We start from the raw sequence: 20,000 nt of genomic DNA, 5'->3' as shown, positions 1-20,000 counted from the left end.
AGGAATTGAATCAATTGAATCATGATACTTGACTTTTACATTTTAAACTTTAAGTGAAGCCATTATTTACAGATAATTTTATAAAATCAATAGTGGATTCTCTACAGTGCAAGGTAGACTACAATGGATTGTGGACTAAGTTACTGCAGGAAGTCATCTGAAACTTCCTTCCGGTGCACTGTTTCCTAACTAAAGAAAGCAATCAATCGATTTGATTAAAAAAATGGACGATTTCATCAAATTCAATTTCAATGACAATAAAAGTATGGGAATGTGGAGCACTTGTTGATCCTCATTCAATTCCGGACAACGTCGGGTCTTCCTGCTAGTATATATATATATATATATATATATATATATATATATATATATTTTTTTTTCTTTTTCATGTTGAGAATGAAGTTGTCTTTTGAAAGGGCCTATCCTTGAAATGTGAACTAATCTAATCTAGTAACGGGAGAGGTGATTGTTGATACCTTTATGGTTCATCATGTTTCTTTCTTTTGACAGCCCTTGTATTTGTATGCATATGTATCTATGCTTTATCGGTGAAGGCTTCGATCTCTTATCTGTTATCAGGGGAAAGGTTTTTTTAAAAAAATCATAAACAGTATCTCTTCCTGACACGTGTATCTTATCTAGTCCTTTGCTCAATTTTCATTGCAAGTTCATATTGCTGGTTGAGCTGTGTATTTGATAGCTCAAATGTTTAACCCAAACGACTGAAACTTCAAAACGTCACATGGTCCTTTTAGGATCAGAAGAATAATTTTTTTTTTTTTTTTTACAAGGGTGTCACCACTTATCAAGGCCCAGAAGCCACTCGAGGATAAGGGTTAATAGGTATACATTAGTCATTGTGATTTTAGCATAGTAAACAGTGGGAATTTTGTAACTTGGATTACTTAGGTGGACGATTCAATTAGAACTTGTTCACATTGGACTTTTTCTTTTTTTTTTTTCATAGGTATCAACTCATTATCAAGGCCAAGAGGCCACTCGAGGATAAGGGTTAAAGAGTGTACAGTAGAAATTGGACAATATAATAATCATTAGTAATGAAAGTTTGTTAAATTTGATAACTTATATGGAACGGCTCATCAAGAACTTATTTACGTTAGACTTGAAGATAACCATATTGTAGTCAGCCGGAAAGCAGGAAAACGGAAGACAATTCCACAGGCGTGCAGTTCTAATAAAAAAGCTTTGTTCGTGGAATCTATGTTTAGGTTTAGGCACAGATAAAGAGTAGGGGGAATTATTGATAGTGTTTACAGCTAGACGAGTGTTTCTTGTGAAAGTTTTGCGAGGGGGGACCATAGATTGAAGCTCAGTCGAACACTTTCCATGAAAATAACGATACATCAGAGACAAACTCGCAACATCTCTTCTGTGAGATAGAGGTTGCAAGGAAGAGAAAAGGACATCTCCTACGAGGCTACAAAGTCTATTTTGAACTCTATCAAGGCAGGACGTCCTTTCTAGCAGCTCCTGCCCAGATGTGGCAACAGTATTCCATCCTTGGACGTACCTGGCTCTTATATAGATAGAGAATTGCATCAGCAGTGAGATATTTACTGGATCGATAGAAAGATCCCACCATTTTTCCAGCGGCCTTGGCAACAGATTAACCATATTTCAGCAACATCTGTATTCTTTTCAGTTAATCATAAAGATTGGAGTGTCTTTTAAATGTCGCAACTACTCCCTGATGTATATTGGAAATGCTGATGTCTCAGTTTTCAGTATAAAATGTGAAACTTTAAGGTGGAAGAATACAATCAGTTTTATCGATTATTCAATCAAAAATGTTTAAAATTATACAGAGTAGTTCCAAATCTTAAGCTTCCTATTTTTTTTTCACTCAAAATGTTGAAGGGCTACGAAGATAGGAATGGTAATATTAAAACGAGCGACTTTTTGTGTGCCAGAATTCATTTTCTATATAGCTACCACCATTCTCAGTGCACTTTTGTCAGGAATCTAATGACGAATCTCTGCTTTTGATACTCATCCATGACAGGGGTTGCTTTCTTAGAGTCTGACACCGTCAATATCTGCAACAGAGAGATGAAACTTTCAGGTCATGAATGCATAAGTTCAGTCATCATAAAAATGCAATTTGCAATCATCTCTAATCCATTCGGGCGGAATAAAAAAATAAGAGGCATTACTTGTGGACCCCCCCCCCCATGGTACAAATGAATGCTCCAACTATCCGATAAAATCAAGTAAATCTTTGAAAGTAATTTTGCTCAAATACAGTATGCTCTAAAAGTTTGATCCTAAAATAATGGCGAAAGTAAAAATGGATTTTTTTTTCTTAAAATATCTAGAATATTTTTTTTATATATTCAATATCAAATAATATTGTATTTACAAAATATTTCTGGTAATAAATTAAAGAAAATAAATTGAACACTGATTGGTTATTTACGTTCTTTAGACTTCCTACATTAAACCGTTAAATTCATGTAACTAATGTAAATAATTCTAAAACTAGGCTTCTCTCATTACACCACCAACGCTCTGATCCTCATTTTTTTCTCCAGTTGAAATGAATGGGTTTCTTCGTAAGGAACCACCCTTCTTTGATAAACTCCTGGATTTCATTCTAAACCTGAAATCAGAGTTATATTTTCACTCCAGAAAGTACCTCTCTCGTAATGCAATCCTCTACCTGTATAAGAGCTAGAAACTTCCGAAGATAAAGTACCTGTGTAAGAACCAGAGACTTCCGAAGATAGAGTACCTGTAAAATCGTTTGTCTGGTCATTTGTTTGCATTTCTTTCAATAACCACACCTTGGCATTTTTTTTTTTAATTTGCACAAACATTAGTCATGGTGAAAGTAAATTTTTCACTTGTGGAGGGGGATCCCACATGTTCAGCTGGTTTTACTCTTATTCTGCTTCACTTTTGTAAAACTTTTTTTTTACAAGAACTTTGAAAATTATATTTCCTTATTACGATATCATATCCAACTTGTTTTAAAGCTGCAACTAATTTTATTAAGGTGATATTGTTTAAATCTCTATTTATAAAATGATTCCATGTAACGAGCTGTCAAAATTTGCAATCTCTTAATAAATGAGGATTTACTAAAAAAAATTCAAAGCCACATCACATGCTTCACTACTGCGCGGAAATAGTAAGAAATAGTTGGCAAAAATATACCGAGACCTTCCAAAAGAGGAACCTTAAAGAGTGGGACCAACATCAGCGTGCAAAGTATTTTCTGGGGGAACTCTCCCAGGAATACATAGACAAAGAAGCTTCCTTGGACTGGCTCAAAAGGGGGTCCCTCCACTACGATCAGGAAAGGGTTATAATGGCTGCTCAAGACCAGGGATTGATGACCAATGCATTCAAGAAGATGGCAGGTCTCACTAATGACAACAACTGTAGATTCTGCCACACGGAATTGGAAAGTGTGAGTCATCTAGTATCAAGTTGCAAGGTTCTTTTAGGGGATGGCTACTACACTGCGAGTCATGATGGTGTATGTAAGTACGTCCACTGAACCATCTGTAAAAAATTAAACATCCAATGTAGCAGCAAATCCTTTTTTTTAAATTTTTTTTTTACACAGTGATCACCACTTATCAAGGCCTGGAAGCCACTCAGGTATAAGAGTTATTGCAAGTACAGTACGTTAGTGTGGAGATTTAATGAAGTGTTTACTTAAGAGGGCGGTTCATTAGGAATTTGTTTATGTTAGACTTGAAGACATCCAAGTTATAGTCAGGTGGGAAGCAGGCAGACGGAACAGAGTTCCACAGGCGTGCAGTTCTAAGAAAGAAGCTTTGTTCATGGAATCTACGTTTTGATTTTGGCACAGATAAAGAGTGGGGAAAATTTTTGACAGTAGATTCAGCTAGACGGGTGTTTTTCGTGAAAGATTGGCCAGGGGGGACCAGAGATTGGAGCTCAGACGAGCACCTGCCATGGAAATAACGATGAAACAAGGATAGGCTCGCAGCGTCTCTTCTGTGGGAGAGGGGTTGCAGGGAAGAGAAAAGGGCATCCCCCACTAAGCCACAAAGTCTATTTTGTACTCTGTCAAGGTAGGATAGGCTGTTTTTAGCAGCTCCTGCCCAGATATGGCAGCAGTATTCCATCCTTGGACGTACTTAGCTTTTATATAGATAGAGAACATCAACCTGAAAGAACAGTTGGAAATGACTTATATACCATACATTACGACCATGTAATCCTTACAGCCACCTACCTTGAAAATGCTGCTGTCAAACCTGACATAGTTATATGGAATAAGTCAAAGAAAGTTGCAACCTTGGCTGAAGTGAGTGTTCCTAATGATGGAGGTCTGAACAGAGCTGAAAAGGAGAAACAGACCAAATATCAAGGTCTCATGTATGATATGAAAAGAAACTGGAATCTTTGAGAGATATCAATCATTCCAGTTATTATAGGTGCCACAGGGCTTATGAAGAAGAACCTGAAGTCCTACCTAACTAACATTCCTGGTGAACCAAGTGCAAAAGAGATCCAGACAATCGCACCTAAGGGAACAACGAGGATACTAAAAAGAGCTCTCGGTTGGTTTCAATAAAAAGCAGGGCAATACCCCTTTAAAGGAAGAAAATTAAAAAAACAAATCATAAATTATTTGATCACATCAGTGTTGCAGAGTTGTAAAAAAAACTCATTAACATTCCATCAATATCTTCTGTCATCAAGTGTAAAAAGTTGAGATTGTTGTTTGGTCACGTTAAGCATTCCAGGTATAACACCAGCAAATTAAGTTAAGCAAAAGGTAGACTAAAGAAAAAAAATGGCTGGGAATGGACGAACACGAACATAATACAATTTTAAAAGTTAAAATTATTATGGTATCATTCGATCATTTAATCGAACTAAACTTTTATAAAAATATAACTAATTTTATTAAGGTGATATTACTTTAATCTTTATAAAACGATTCGATGTAACGAGCTGTCAAAATGTACAATTTTTAAATAAATGAAGATTTGTTAATAATTTTATGGCCGAATAGGATTTTTTCAAAATTCTTTTTATTTTACGCTTTCGCATTTTAATTAATAATATTATTTTATTTTCTTAATTTTTATAAAAAACTGTTATTGATTCACCACAAGCAAGATATATTGCCATTGAAATTTAAAAGGCTATTGCTAATTAGCTATCTGATTTATAGGAGCGTCCTAAGTTGGTAGTTAAGCAACGAACTGCTTGTTTATGTCTGCATATTGGTACGATCGGGGAAACAAAGAGAACATTTCAAATGCAAACGGTTTGAGTAAAGAAGTTATCAGTAAAAAAAATCTCGTCGATTCGAGTTGTGTGTATCTTTATACCCAGAGAGAGGAATGGTCTGTGCAAAGAAAAGAGTTTGTGTGGATTGGGAGAGGAAAAATGGATGAAGGTGGAAAATAGAAGGATAGGATTTATGTTACACTTTTGCCCTCACCCCCAAGAAATATCCAGTAACTCTGCTAGTTTTAAATGAAATAAAAAAAATCATTGTGTGAGATTGACGCCATACATACACAGACTCGTGAGATATAGTAAGACAGTTTTATTAATATGAATGAAATTACGCCAATAAACACTCTGTGTCTAGACAACTTCCTAAGGAAAATGGCTGACTTTAACTGTAAAAACATTGTTAAATAACAAATATCGGTTGAAATAGCGTCATGTGTCAAACGCAATATCATGACACTTTCTTTATCCAAGGTAAAAAAAAAAAAAAAAAATCTCTATAATACTCTGTCTGCAATGCTTAGATTTTGTATCACATTTTCGATGTTAAATTTGAATCTTCATGGTTATCCTTGTAAAAGACCAGGTGATTATACAACTGGGTTCTTTTACTGGAGACGATGCTAAGTTTTGATAAGATAATTGATAGATCAATTAAAAGAAAAGGAGGGAAAATTACCACAAGAGATTAGTTTGATAATTTCTTTTATGTGTTTTTCATAGCAAATGAGAACTATAATGAACTGATTTTATACATTTGGCAATTATTGACAAATTTTACTATAAATTAAAAGACAGGAAACTTTGAATAAACAACGGCAAATGCACAGCTCTCAATGAGTAATTTTTCATTTTAATATGGGATTTTTTTAATAGAGAATTTTGTATTTAATTATGGCCATAGTTAGAATCCTTTTTGTTTCATTTTACTTCAAAGTTCTCAGAAATCAAAGGGTCCCCTTCCGGGGGCTAGCACTTGATATCTATATGAGATACATAGATATTCGAATATTTCATTAAAGTTATCCTTTACCTCTTAAACTCTGAGTTAGTAAAGAAGTTGAGAACATAATTTTTCTCTCCCCAATTGACCATTTCAGTATATTATAGTACATCTTTCTTGTGATGTCTTAGTTTTATCGGATTCCAGGACAAAAATTTATCTAGTCTGGTGGAGTATCCAGCTTCCTGCCATTACTTGAGGTAACATCACTTGGAGAAGATGCGCCATTTCTTGTAAAAGCCAGTGCAGGTTAGCTATAGCAATGTGATCTTATTTGAGCTGTGAATACTGAATGTGATTTTGAATATTTGGTCAGGGTTTACTTGGAGTGAAAATTATCTTCATCACATGTTGCCTTGACAAACCCATATATAGAGAAGCTTTAGCCACTCGAGGATAGTGTTTAGTGAAAATGTTCTATGAAAATGAAGTGTTAGCTGCTAAAAAGATCTCCACTGACTGATCGTAAAACTTGGACCCAATCAGAGACTCCAAATGTTTGATGTCTTGGCCTGTTACAGGGATGACCATGACTGCAATATATAGGAAAAAATCCCCTTTTTCTTTAATTTTGTTTTATAAAAATGATAGATAACTTTGAATAAATAACAACAAAGACATATTTCAATGAGTTATTTTTATTTTAATGTGGAATTAAACAAAAAAACATTTTTTAGAGAATTTGTCATGAATCATCTATACATTAATACGATAGCGTGTGTGCTATTTTGTGTGTCACGTTTACATCTTTTTTTTCTTCAGAGTGACTGTCATTTAATTGTTATGAAATTCCATTCCTTGTAATAAATAATTTTACCAAGAATTTTTCATAAGTTTTGGTTTCGGTTTTGATTATAGCTGATGGCATTCAAGTTATCTATTTCTTTTATATAAATAATTTTACCAAGAGTTCTTAAGTTTTGGTTTCAGTTTCAATTCAAGCTGATACACCCAAGTCACATGGATATATTTTTTTATTTTTAAAATCACAACTTTATAAAATATATGAATTGATAGAAAATTGACTCTATAATAATATACACGAAATCTGCCTAAATTAAAATATATTTAAGCATATTTTACGATCAGGCTATGCTGGGCGTCCCTGCTAGCTTAGATAAATACTTTTGCAATTTTAGCAAAAGAGCTACAATAATATCAGGGCGTCTCCATTTACGCTGAACATCTACAGAATGCCAACATCAATATAGTACATATGAATAAGTCCACTGTGGAATTTTCACAGGTTCCGTTAATAAGAATTATGGTTATAGTTAGCATCTTTTGAAAAAGAAAATTTTGAGGAACAATAAGAGTGAAGAGTTGGCAACTAAAAAGATCTCTGCTGATTGTAAAACTTGCCTCCAGTCAAAGACTCCAAATGTTCGATTGCTTGGGCTATTATAGAGATGTCCGCGGTTAAATCCCATCCGTAACCTGATTGGTTGTTTATATTTTTCAAGAAGTAGTGATTGCAGGGGGGAATAACTCTTGCTTGTTTAAATGTTTTGTTTCCAGTCTTACGGTATATCAAAATTTTTAGGAGCTAATGAAGGAAATTGCTGATCTAAACTATTTGTTTTTCACACACCTCAGCCCACCACACTCTATTTCTTTGTGTTCTTCAATCTGATTGGTTGGATCTTGGATTAATCAAACTGCTATACTCATCTTGGTTACTGTTTTTGCAATGTTTCTGCCGATATAACCTTGTTTCAGTGTGAGATTTATTTTTAGATAATTTGCACTTAATCATGTCCATGGTTGGAATCCTTTTCTTGCTGTTTCGTTTTAATTCAAAGTTCTCAGAAATCCAGGGGCTCCAATTCCTTTCTCTCTATTTAAGATACATAGATATTCGAATACAATATAATCCTGGGATACGGCATTAAAAATTAGTAACAAAATACAGTACAGTATATAATACACACGTATATAATCAAATAACATTATAAATAACACCGTAAGGTGGGGCAAATACCTCAACCAGGGGCAGGAAAAGCATTGTATTCCAAATCGTATCCTAGGATCACTATATTCCGCGGTTCTACTGTATTCCATTAAAGTCTTTCTTTTCCTCTCAAACATTAAGTTAGTAAAAAAGTTGGAACATAATTTTCCTCTCTCCTGTTAACCATTTAAATAATTATAGTATATTTTTCTTGTAGTCTATTGGTCTTACTGGATTCCAGGACAAGATTTCACCTAGTCTGTTGCAGTATCCAGCTTAGTGCTGTTACTTAAGGTAAGATCACTTGGAGAAGGTGCATCATTCCTCGTAAAAGCCAGTGTGTGTTAGCTATACTGAAGAGATCTTATTTGGGCAGCAGATACCATGTTATTTTGAATATTTAGTCAGGGTTTACTTGTAGAAAAACTAGTATCCTCATGTCAAGTTTTCCTGACAAACCCCTTAGACACTCAGGGGCAATGTATAGTAGGCATTCAAATCATTTTAAAATGAAATTTTCTGTGAGCATTGACAGTAAAATGTTTGCAGCTAAAAACGATCTCTGCTGACATATTGTCAGACACAACAAATGTTAAATCTCTTAGCCTGTTATAGGGATGACTAATCTTTAGATGGATGGTTGTCAGGGCTGTTATAGGGACTGTCAGGTCTGTTATAAAAATGGCTATGCTTTAAATGTATGGTTGGCTGGCTGTTATAGGGATAGGTTAGATTTACATGCTTGGTTGCCATATCTGTTATAGATATAACCACATCTGTTATAGATATTACCACATCTGTTATAGATATTACCACATCTGTTATAGGGATAACCATGCTTTAGATGCATGGTTGGCAGTTCTGAAGTTCATTTTATTACGATTAGGTTTTAAAATATTTGGCCTTTAGGCTAAGATCACGAATAGAAAGACCCACGATCCCCTGCCCCTACCACCAAATTTCTTAGGGCTTTATGCTTAAGTTTGTTCTAATTCATGTTAAATTTTATTCCTGTAATGTTTTCGTTATTGTAATGTGCTTTTGATTTGAGTTTTAATAAATCACAGTGTAGTATCTGTTCTGATGTTACACTCAAGTTAATTTTTCCTTAGTCAATAGAGAGGAAACCCTTCTATACTAAGGCAATTTTTATTTTTGCCTACTTCCAGAGTGCCCTTTTTATGGAGCTGGTTTTCCACTACATTAAAAACGACCTTGTGTCACATTTTGCTTTCGTGGGGAAGCAAATAAATACCAACAGCCTTTCTTTAGTACGTAGTGCTTTTGCTTCAACTACAACATAGTCAAATCCAATATAAACAAATTCGTGTTGAACTGATCTCTTAAATAATAAAATTCTGCCGAATAACCAGCATCATTACCAATCATCACGCGTTTAACCCTTATTCTCGAGTGGCATTTGGGCCTTAATAAATGGTGATACCTTAGTAAAAAGAAAAATGCTAATGGTAAGGACTCACGTTGAAAATGTTCGTTCTGGTTCGATATCGTTCAGATCAACCGCCAACCCCACCATTAATATATTTTTAAGACTTCGTTTATAAGTGGGGTAGGGATGCTGCTTGTTTGTGTGAGAGACGAGGATGTAGATAATGTAATGAGATGTTTTAAGTGAATGACAATTTTATTTGAATACTACAAAAAAAAAAGGTCAAGTATTATATTGTTAATGAAACGGATGAGGTTTATTGATTAGTTTATTTTGCTCATATCGAAAATAAGCATCAAATATTATGTAAGAGGAGAAGGAAGAGGAAGGGGAGAAGGGATTTTTGTTATTCATTGAATATGGATGGGAAATCAGCAAAGGAAAACATTTTTTTCTAACCGATTTTTTTCTTATTTCATATTTTATTTCTCTCTCTGTTTCTCTCCTTTTTTCTCTCCCTCTCTCCCTTTTCTTCCCTTTCCTTTTCCTTCCCTCTCTCTTTTTCATTATCTTTTCTCTCTCTCTCTCTCTCTCTTCTACCTTTTTCTTCCCTTCTCCTTTCTTCTTTCCCACTCCCCTTTCTTCTTTTCCTCTCCTTTTTATTCTTTCACTCTCTCTCCTTTCTTCTCTCTCTTTTTCCTCTTTCTCCCCGTTTTTCAATATTTTCTCATTTATTTCTCCCCCCCCCTCCCCTTCCTCTCTTCTCTCTTCTGTCAGTTTCTTCTCTATTCTTTAATTTTTCTCTTTCGTGTTTCCTCCTACTTCACTCTTATTCTGTCCCCTTCATCCCATTCTCTACTACCTTACCTCGTTTCAAATTTATAAAAAAGATCCTCACCATCACAAATGGTTCAAAGTTATACCCCCCCCCATCTCCAACGTGTTCTATTTATCTCTGTCCACCATTGTTAAGTATTTTAAAACCTGCAACTTTTCACTTCAATTGACAACTTCCTTGTGACAATCAATTTGATGAGAATGAACATTTATTTCAAACTCGGCTTGTTGAAAAAAACTGCAAAAATGTGTCAGTGCGAAGCTGAAGTGCATTTAGGAACACAACAACAATTAGGAATAGTTTCTCTGAGAAATATTAAATTCATATTAAATCCTATAACTTCTTTTAATCTTATGTAGGTATGTGGCAGTCGAGGACTATCCACACCTCGGCTCTATCAATCTTTCTCTTGGTACGGAACTCCACAACCGTACTGTCAAGCTGACAACAGCCATGGCTTGCTCAACAAAAAGAGTCTGGAACCATAAGATGAATGATCTGAGGAGATCTAAGAGTCCATCAGAACCAAGAGGGGTAGCCCTGCGCCTGGGTTCTAAACCAGGTATTTTTGCACCTCCGCATGGATGGTTTGGATTAATTGATTTAGTATTAAGGATTGATGTACCTATTTACTATGCCCCCCCACGGGACAGAGTTAGACACCAGGGTCGTTTTTTAACGTGGAGAAAAGGTACAAAAATAAAAATTGTCTCAGTCGTGAAGGATTTCTCCTCCACCGAAAGAGAACAAGAAATAGAAGTGCAGCATCTGAAGAACAGATACTACACTTTGATCTTGTCCCGAAGGCCTGATGTATCTACTGAAAAGTTACACTCCTCCTCAAAAGAATTAAAATAGAATTAAAGATATGGTTCCTCTCTCGTTATAAATGGAAAAGAGAATGGTAAGTATAATGAATGAGATTGTAAACATTAGAGTGGTATCTAATTTGGTTTAAAAGAAGAAAAAAGTGGTTAAAATATTAATAAATACATAAGTACAATAAGAATATGATAAAAAGTGAAAATATCATGCAAAATGATAAGATTTAGTTTTGATGCAAACACAACACTGCATACTTTAGCCCACAAAAGAAATAAGTAATGAATATCTATTTAATAGATATAATTTTAAGTATAGATATAAACTGACTAGTAGGTATCTATTAATATGGATGTAATATCAAATATAGGTAGAAACTATAGATAATAAGTATCTACTTAATAAATATAAATATTAACTATACATGTTAAGTATCTACTTAAATTAGGTTTTCTGCCTTCTAACGTTGAAAAAAAGATAGGAGATAAGTCCCTCTCCCATAATAAGTACAAAGTATGTAATTATATAGCAGCATGGGTAACAGACTTAATGGTTTGGATTAGAAGAAATGGATCACAGATTTTTTAGATATGCTAATTTAATGTTTGTGATATGTTATCACTTTTTATCCTCTTTTTAATAAATAGGTTCTCCCAATCGAATAATTTATAATCTGGAAACCATGACACACGAACAATGAAAATACACTACTTGTTGCTATCAGTCCAACTTTTGTTGTCTTGTTTTTGTGAAAATAATATATAAGTGAGAGTGTCTATATATGTGGTGTGAGGACAATTCTCAACCTACATACTCAAGGAATTTTTGATCTACAGACATGAAATTTGGTATATAGGGTATTCGGACATGTGGAAACCTTTTTAATCGATTTTAATCCAGTAAAGAAGCTGCTAAGTGGTCAACATTGAAAAATTGTTATCATCAGATTTTTATGTTTGTCAGCTGTTTCATGAATGCACATGAGTGAATCATCCATATGACATATTCCTCATGTTAAGAATAAGTAGGTTTGAAAACACTTTTTAAATATCGTGTCAAGCTGGCCCAATGGTTATCATACTTGACTCACTGTCTTTAGGTTTTCGTTTCAATCTCAGCTTGATTATTTTTTTTACTTACAAGGAGCAAACTATTTAGAAAAAACATAATATTCGCAGGCACATGTCTCAGTTTCTGTATGAATTAAAATCTAATATTTATGCATATTTTATGATTGGGAAATGCCGGGCGGCCTGCTAGTGTGTTTTTATATATATATATTATATAATCTTCTTTTCTTGAGTCACCTGATGCCAGTAGACATAGGTGAAACGTTGATAATTTCTGTAAAAGAAGGCAATCATTGAGGAGAACACTGGTTTGTCAAATACAGCAAATCAGTCCAGAATATACTATTTTTCTCTTTAATGATCGCTTTCAGTGTGACATATAGACAACCAGCTCTTCTGTTTGCATCCAGAGACCAAAATAGGAGTCTTACTGCAGGTTTATTGTGATGGGTGACATATCCTGTAAATCCCAGCCGGATCCTCCTCACAACTGCTGACACATAGGGCATAGACCCATACAGTGACTTGTCCATGGAATATCTTTTTCCGGACATATAAACTGCCCATAGCATTCTGGTATACGTACATTCTAGCCATTTTGTGCGTTTAGTGTGTACAATTTTGATCCATACAGAAGGATTGTCTTTATGCAGGTTTTGTAGACTTTTGTTTTGGTTTCCTGCTTCATTGAAGACTCTCAAACTTTCTGCCACAAATGAAACACATTCCAGGACTGTGCAATCCTTACGTTCATATCGTGTTTCATGTCAAAAGATATTTCCAGCTACTTGAAGTCATCAATGCATTCGATTTCAAAGTGTTCTGTATTGTGTTTGAAGATCGATTACAATGCATATATTTTGTTTTCAGAAGGTTCATATATATATATATATATATATATATATATATACATACAGTAGCGTCCAAAACTAAGGGACAAAATTTTAAAACCTAATATTTGTTAGAAATAACTGTGAAAAGCTGAAATTTTGACAACCGGTCGTAGTTATCATCCATAATAATAATATCTTAACACATGAGGTACTATTCATTACCCTTTTAATTTCTGTACAAGACTTTAAACGGTTCTTTAATGACATATGCTACATTATTCGATCTTCTCTTGCCAAAGTTTTGCGGTGTCTGCCGGTTTTAAAAGCACTATTTTGTTAGTATCATTCATGGAACGTTTCACTTTCTCTGAAATCTCTCTAATGGTGTGCTTTTCCTTGTGTAGCTTCACAATAGCTTGTCTTTTTTTTTTCTTTTTTTTTTTTACATAGGCATCACCACATTATCAAGGCCAAGAGGCCACTCAAGGATAAGGGTTAAAGAGTGTACAGTAGAAATTGGACAATATAGTAATCATTAGTAATGAAAATTTGGTAAATTTGATAACTTATATGGAACAGTTCATCAAGAACTTATTTACGTTAGACTTGAAGACAACCATATTGTAGTCAGCTGGAAAGCAGGAAAACGGAAGACAATTCCACAGGCGTGCAGTTCTAAGAAAGAAGCTTTGTTCATGGAATCTACATTTAGATTTAGGCACAGATAAAGAGTGGGGGGAATTATTGATAGTGTTTACAGCTAGACGAGTGTTTCTTGTGAAAGTTTGGCGAGGGGGGACCATAGATTGAAGCTCAGTCGAACACTTTCCATGAAAATAACGATACATCAGAGACAAACTCGCAACATCTCTTCTGTGAGATAGAGGTTGCAAGGAAGAGAAAAGGACATCTCCTACGAGGCTACGAAGTCTATTTTGAACTCTATCAAGGCAGGACAAGTCCTTTCTAGCAGCTCCTGCCCAGATGTGGCAACAGTATTCCATCCTTGGACGTACCTGGCTCTTATATAGATAGAGAATTGCATCAGCAGTGAGATATCTACTGGATCGATAGAAAGATCCCACCATTTTTCCAGCGGCCTTGGCAACAGATTTGATGTACGTGTTCCATTTAAGATCAGGAGTAATGGTCAAGCCAAGAAGCTTGTCAAAACTTGAGGCCTCCTGAAGACGAGAGCCATTCATTTCAATTGATGCCAGATGGGGATCAGAATGTTGATGATGTAAAGAGAGAAGCTTGGTTTTAGATGCATTAAAAGTAACCAGCCACTCCTTACCCCATTGTACTACGTGCTCAAGATCAGAGGAGAGAGAATTGGAGAGAACTTGGTCGTTTACTGTCTTAGATGTGCTACCATAAATGGTAGTGTCGTCAGCATAGATGTCTACAAATGATGTAAGGATGTGATTTGGAAGATCATTAATATAGATCAGGAAAAGAGTTGGGCCCAGGATGGATCCCTGAGGGACACCGGCATTAATACTGTGAGCTTCTGATTTTTGCCCCTCAACTACTACTCTTATGAACCTATCAGAAAGAAATGATTTAATAATTGAGAAGACATTTCCAGCAATACCATAGCTAGAGATCTTATGAAGTAAACCTTTATGCCATACCCTATCAAAGGCCTTAGATATGTCAAAAGCAATTGCCCTAGAAAGGTTGCCTCCGTCGAGAGATTTGCTAATCCTATGAGATATAACTGTAAGCACATCAGCTGTAGATCTAGCAGAACGGAAACCATATTGAGTGTCACTAAGAAGGTTATTTTTGTTGAGATGGTTGATTACTTCTGTATTTAACACAGATTCCAGCAACTTACTCATGACGCAATCAAGTTTTTGGCGTTTCGCCATGGTGCCGGCTGATGCAACGTTTACAAATGACTAAGTAAGACTTATTCTTTAGAGGGAATCAAAAAATTTGAATATAGCATACTGTTTACATTGTTTTTCTGAATTTTGTCCCTTACTTTTGGACGTTCCTATTTTGAAAATAAATAAATAATTGTTATAATTCTTTATCTATTCTTTGCAAATGATTAAAATTTTAGTATGTTATTATGGATGATAACGACTACCAGTTGTCAAAATTTCAGCTTTTCACAGTTGTTATTTCTAACAAATATTATGTTTTAAAATGGTGTCCCTTAGTTTTGGACGCTACTGTATATATATATATATATATATATATATATATATATATATAAAGAAAGAGAGAGAGAGATGTCTTAAAATCTTTTTTAACCCTGAAAACTATATTAAAAAAATGTGTTTTTTTTAATTTAATTTTTAATCCATGGTTGGAAAATTATTTTGTCAGTGAGGCATTTAATCTCCTGCAATCACTGCATAAACTTGCTTTCTCGAACTCCCAATAGTCCTAAGTTTTTAGGGATCCTCATTTGTTTACCATGAAACACTGTTTATATATATATATATATATATATATATATATATATATATATATATATATATATATTAAATTATAGTGATTCAATGAATTTCAAAAAACCTTTTTTGAAAGTGAAATGTTTGAGTTTCATATCAAAGATTTTTATTATTCTAAGCAAGACAAAGAATACTTTAGAAATTTTATCTCCTTAACCTATAGGGTTTCGATGTCTATCATCTCTTCTGAGGAGAAAATATTAGCAAATATTTATAAAGGTATGTACCCTATTTGCTAAAGTCAGTGAGACATCGAAAATCAAAGTAAAAAATAATTGATTAATCAGAAATCATATAACAAGGGAATTTGAAGAAAAGGATTATAAAAATTTTAGATCCAAATTGCGTGGTAAAATCCATAAAGAAGAATTTCTCCAGGAATATGCTTGACCCGGATATCTACTCAGTTATGCGGATTGCCCCATATACAGCTTGGATCTTATTACCTCACTGCTTTAAAGAACAGTCACCAGTTTCTTTTCTCAATCATATTTTAAGTATATATATATATATATATATATATATATATATATATATATATATATATATATATATATATATATATATATATATATACTATAATTTTTGCCTTTGTTATTTTTTGGTAAGGTTAACTTATCTATGTTAAGTTTACTTTGAATGTACTGAGGGAGTTGGATTACCTCCTTATATATATATATATATATATATATATATATATATATATATATATATATATATATATATATATATATATATATCAGTAAATTTGTGTCTTGTTAAAATCTGTTATGTTTCTAAAAGTTGACCTATTATTCATACTGCCCAGAAATCTTTCGTTTTATTTATTCTTTCCTTTTTTTGTAACTTGTCAGAAAAAAAACGCAATAAAGACTTAAATAACCTGGTTTTATTTTCCCAGCCTTCCAAGTTTTTTTTTATGCCCAAGGTGGATCTTCAAGTGAAACTAGTTTATCAATGAAGTTTCTTCCTTTCTTTTTTTCCTGTTTCTTTTTTTTTATTATTGCAGACATTTCTTCCTTTTTTTTTTTATCGCTCTCTCTTTTGTACTCCACCTCATCCCCGGATGAATATTTCCTATAACTGCATACAAATGTCAAAACGAATGACTTATTTTTTTATTTTCTTATTTCAAATCATTATTTTCTTTTTTTGCAAATTTAGTTTTAGCCTTTTGTTGGCCCTATATTTTTGCCTTCGCATAAGGGCAAGGTTAGATGCACGGTAAGCATTGCCAAATGAATGTGAAAAAAAAAAAAAAAAAAATACGCATGATTCCGTGACGTCAGATTTGTGTTAACTATACGAACTATGGAAAAGCAGAAGCGACTTAATGAATTTTTAAAAACCTTTGTCTTTTCGGCACCTAAAGACATCTAAAGTAAAGGGGTGGAATTTTGCTGCCTGTCGGACTAGTCAAAGGGATTTACGTTGATAGGAGGGGGGCACAAGTGCTACAAGTTTGTCGGAACACATTCCATTGAAGTATTTGTAAATGAGGCACAGGGGTGCAACACTGCAGCTATGTAACAGGAATTGGAGCTTGGTTGACAATGCTGGACTTGTAAGGTTGGATACTCTTTTTTGAACTCTGTTGAAGAGGGAGAGACTAGTGTTAGATGCACCAGCTTAGATGTGACACCAATACTCCATGCATGGGCGAATTGTGGTTTTGTGGAGATAAAGAATATTGAGGCACGTAGAGAGTCCACCTTAATTGCAGCAGCCTTGGCAATATCTTCAATGTATTTGTTCCAGTTCATGTTACCTTAGGAGTTTAAACAAAGAACTCTCAGGTAGGATATTATTAGCCATGGCAATCGGTAGTTGAGAAAGTTTCTTGTAATTGTTTAAGGAAAGAAGCTTAATCTTAGCAGCATTAAATGTTACTATCTTTTTACATCCTTATTCCACTACAGACTGAAAGTCATTCTCTAAGGTTTCAGCCATTGCCTTAGATAGATGTACGTTCATTTTCTCCTCATGTCTGTTATAGAGCATGGTGTCATCAGCAAATATACCCATCTCAGACACAATTTTATCAAGGAGTATATAACCCAATATTACTTGCTTCTTGGTTGAGTGGTAAGTAATTTAATTGTTTGAGCTTTGCGCATGAGGTAAATCTGATATGGTATTATAACTAGAAACTACTCTTTGTACAGAAGAAAAAATTGAACATGCGAAAAAGATAGGTGTGTATTCGGATTGCACAGAAGCATAGAAATATCTCAGTTGATGTCTGGGCACATAGTAAAACCATCTTGAGAAATACTGATGTATTTTGTACAGTCTTCTCTCTAAGAATGGGACTTTAAATCTCATAGAAGTTCGTCAAGATTGCCTGATTTTATTTTTTACTTTTGGTTTCTGCTCCGCAAATAGGATAATGATGATAAGCAAGATATGATCCTTTCTGGTTAACGATTATCGTTCTTTCGGATAATGTGAAATCGCTTCCCCTACTTTCTTCATGTTAAGAATGGTTTTCTTGTCTCCTTGATTATGTCTAATTGTTCAGCCAAGTGAACAGCATAAAGCAAAAAGAGCACACAATTTGGACTATTAACCCCCATAGATCTTATGTGACCATAATACACTAATACTGACTAGCTCTTCTATAGACAGCTAAAAGAAGGAAAGTGCAGTCGATGAGGTCAGAAGAAGCGATACAAGGATCTTTTAAAATTAAAGAAGTGTGGCATCAACATGGGCTCATGGAAGACACAGGCCAAGGATAGGCAAACCTGAAGGCAAACCATTGCCAAAAACACAGCTACCTTCAAGGCCAACTGACATGTGGACCTTAAGGAGAAATAGAAAAAAGAAGAGAAGAACGCCCCCCGAGCCAACCCTCCAAATGAAAATGGAATTACCTGCCCTCACTGTGAAAGGCAGTTCTAGTCCATGACCGGCCTTGTTGGTCACTTCCACACATATCAAAACCCAGAACACAACCACTATCCTCACCGCTGAGGGGTCACTAAGAGAGACTAACTACTTGTAGTGTTTCCCTCTGGTCAGGTTGAGCCAGTCTTCCTCCTTGACTTGCATATGTCCTAAATCATGCCAATCCACACATAGCTGTCCTGAGAGAAAATGCAAGTGCACATATGCTTGGATCACTGTCATGGCCTTGAAGGATCAGTAATAATCAAGGCAAATGGAGTGGTATAATTAACAAAAGTATATTATAGAAAGTATGTGCCTAATTCTATGGCCATAACTGCCACCAATAACTGAATTTATTCTCTGGGTAAGTTAATTTATTCCCCAAATAGGTAAATTAACTCCATCTCGGAGAATAAATGAAAAGTAGAAAGTGTATCATGGTTTTACTTTCAGCAGCCGTGTAACTCTTGCTTTTCTTATTTTGTTCTTCAGTCCTCACATTCCATAAGCAATGTTGCTGACAAAGGGGGAAGAATTGCTTTTTTCTGGGTCAGAATCTATCCATATAGCACTTATCACTAGCTAGCTTTTGACCTTGTAGTATTTTTTAACTCTTTACATCAAGTGGCTTCATGCCTTGTCTAGAGCAATTTCCATAAAAAACAAATCACGTCATGAATTAATCAATGCACTCAGTGATGAGCTACCTGTTTGAACTTTAGAAGACATTTTTGTAACAAGACTGACGACTGGCACTTCAGGTTGAGGCATTAGTGGAGAACTGCAGTTGGGAGATTGTTGGCCCAACAATGATGTCGTAGCAGCATTCGTTATCAAAGACTTTCAACTTCGCACAAACGATCATGCTCATTGACTATGTTTCACAATTATACAGAAAGATGTTTTAGTTGATATTGAAATCTCTTGATGTCCATATTAGAAGCACACAAATATGGATCTCATGGCCTCAGTTGAACAATTGACTTCTGTCACACCCTGCCCAAACAGAAAAAATGGTGTATCCATGGTACATAAACGACTCCACCTTACAAAACAATACCATTTAGCAACAACAACAATCTTCGTATCTCTGGAGAGACAAAAGATGAAGAGAACCTTAGTCTTGGACATGTTGATGCACATATCCATGCATCCCATTTACCGCAACTTGGATCTTGTCTCTAGTTGACCCCAACAAGATGATCTTCAAGGCGATGTTTTTGGCATATGGTAGATTCGACATTGGTCGGTGACATCATCTTGTTGGTGTCAATAGAGAATGTGAAAGACAAACTCACTATTTCCTAACAACAATCATCTGCAGTGAAACATTTACCATATGCATCCTTTCAGTATTACATAACCTAAAAAGGGTTGGTACGCCATAAAAAAGCTGGACCAAAACGTAGGATAAACTTGCAACTGTTTGCATCTATTGGGTTGAATTTGCTTCTCTTAATAAGTGGCTAAGGATTTTTATATA

The 20,000-nt window shown here is 34.7% G+C and overlaps 1 protein-coding gene across 3 annotated transcripts in view; it reads left to right on the top strand.

Moving 5' to 3' along the window:
* Positions 1–20,000, top strand: part of LOC145259924 (membrane progestin receptor gamma-B-like) — a 204,058-nt gene that overhangs the window by 65,565 nt on the left and 118,493 nt on the right. The window contains exon 2 of one of the 3 annotated variants that reach the window (XM_080117881.1): positions 8,419–8,495. The exons of the other annotated variants lie outside the window; for them this stretch is intronic. The gene's annotated coding sequence lies outside the window, so the exon portion shown is untranslated. The remainder of the gene's footprint in view (positions 1–8,418; positions 8,496–20,000) is intronic. 3 annotated transcript variants of the gene reach the window in all.

The sequence above is a fragment of the Euprymna scolopes genome, chromosome 35 (assembly GCF_053919585.1).
Source record: "Euprymna scolopes isolate OS-2025 chromosome 35, ASM5391958v1, whole genome shotgun sequence".
Lineage (NCBI taxonomy): Eukaryota > Metazoa > Mollusca > Cephalopoda > Sepiida > Sepiolidae > Euprymna > Euprymna scolopes.
The sequence above is the reverse complement of the archived record's forward strand: the minus strand, read 5'-3'. Positions and strand labels throughout refer to the sequence as shown.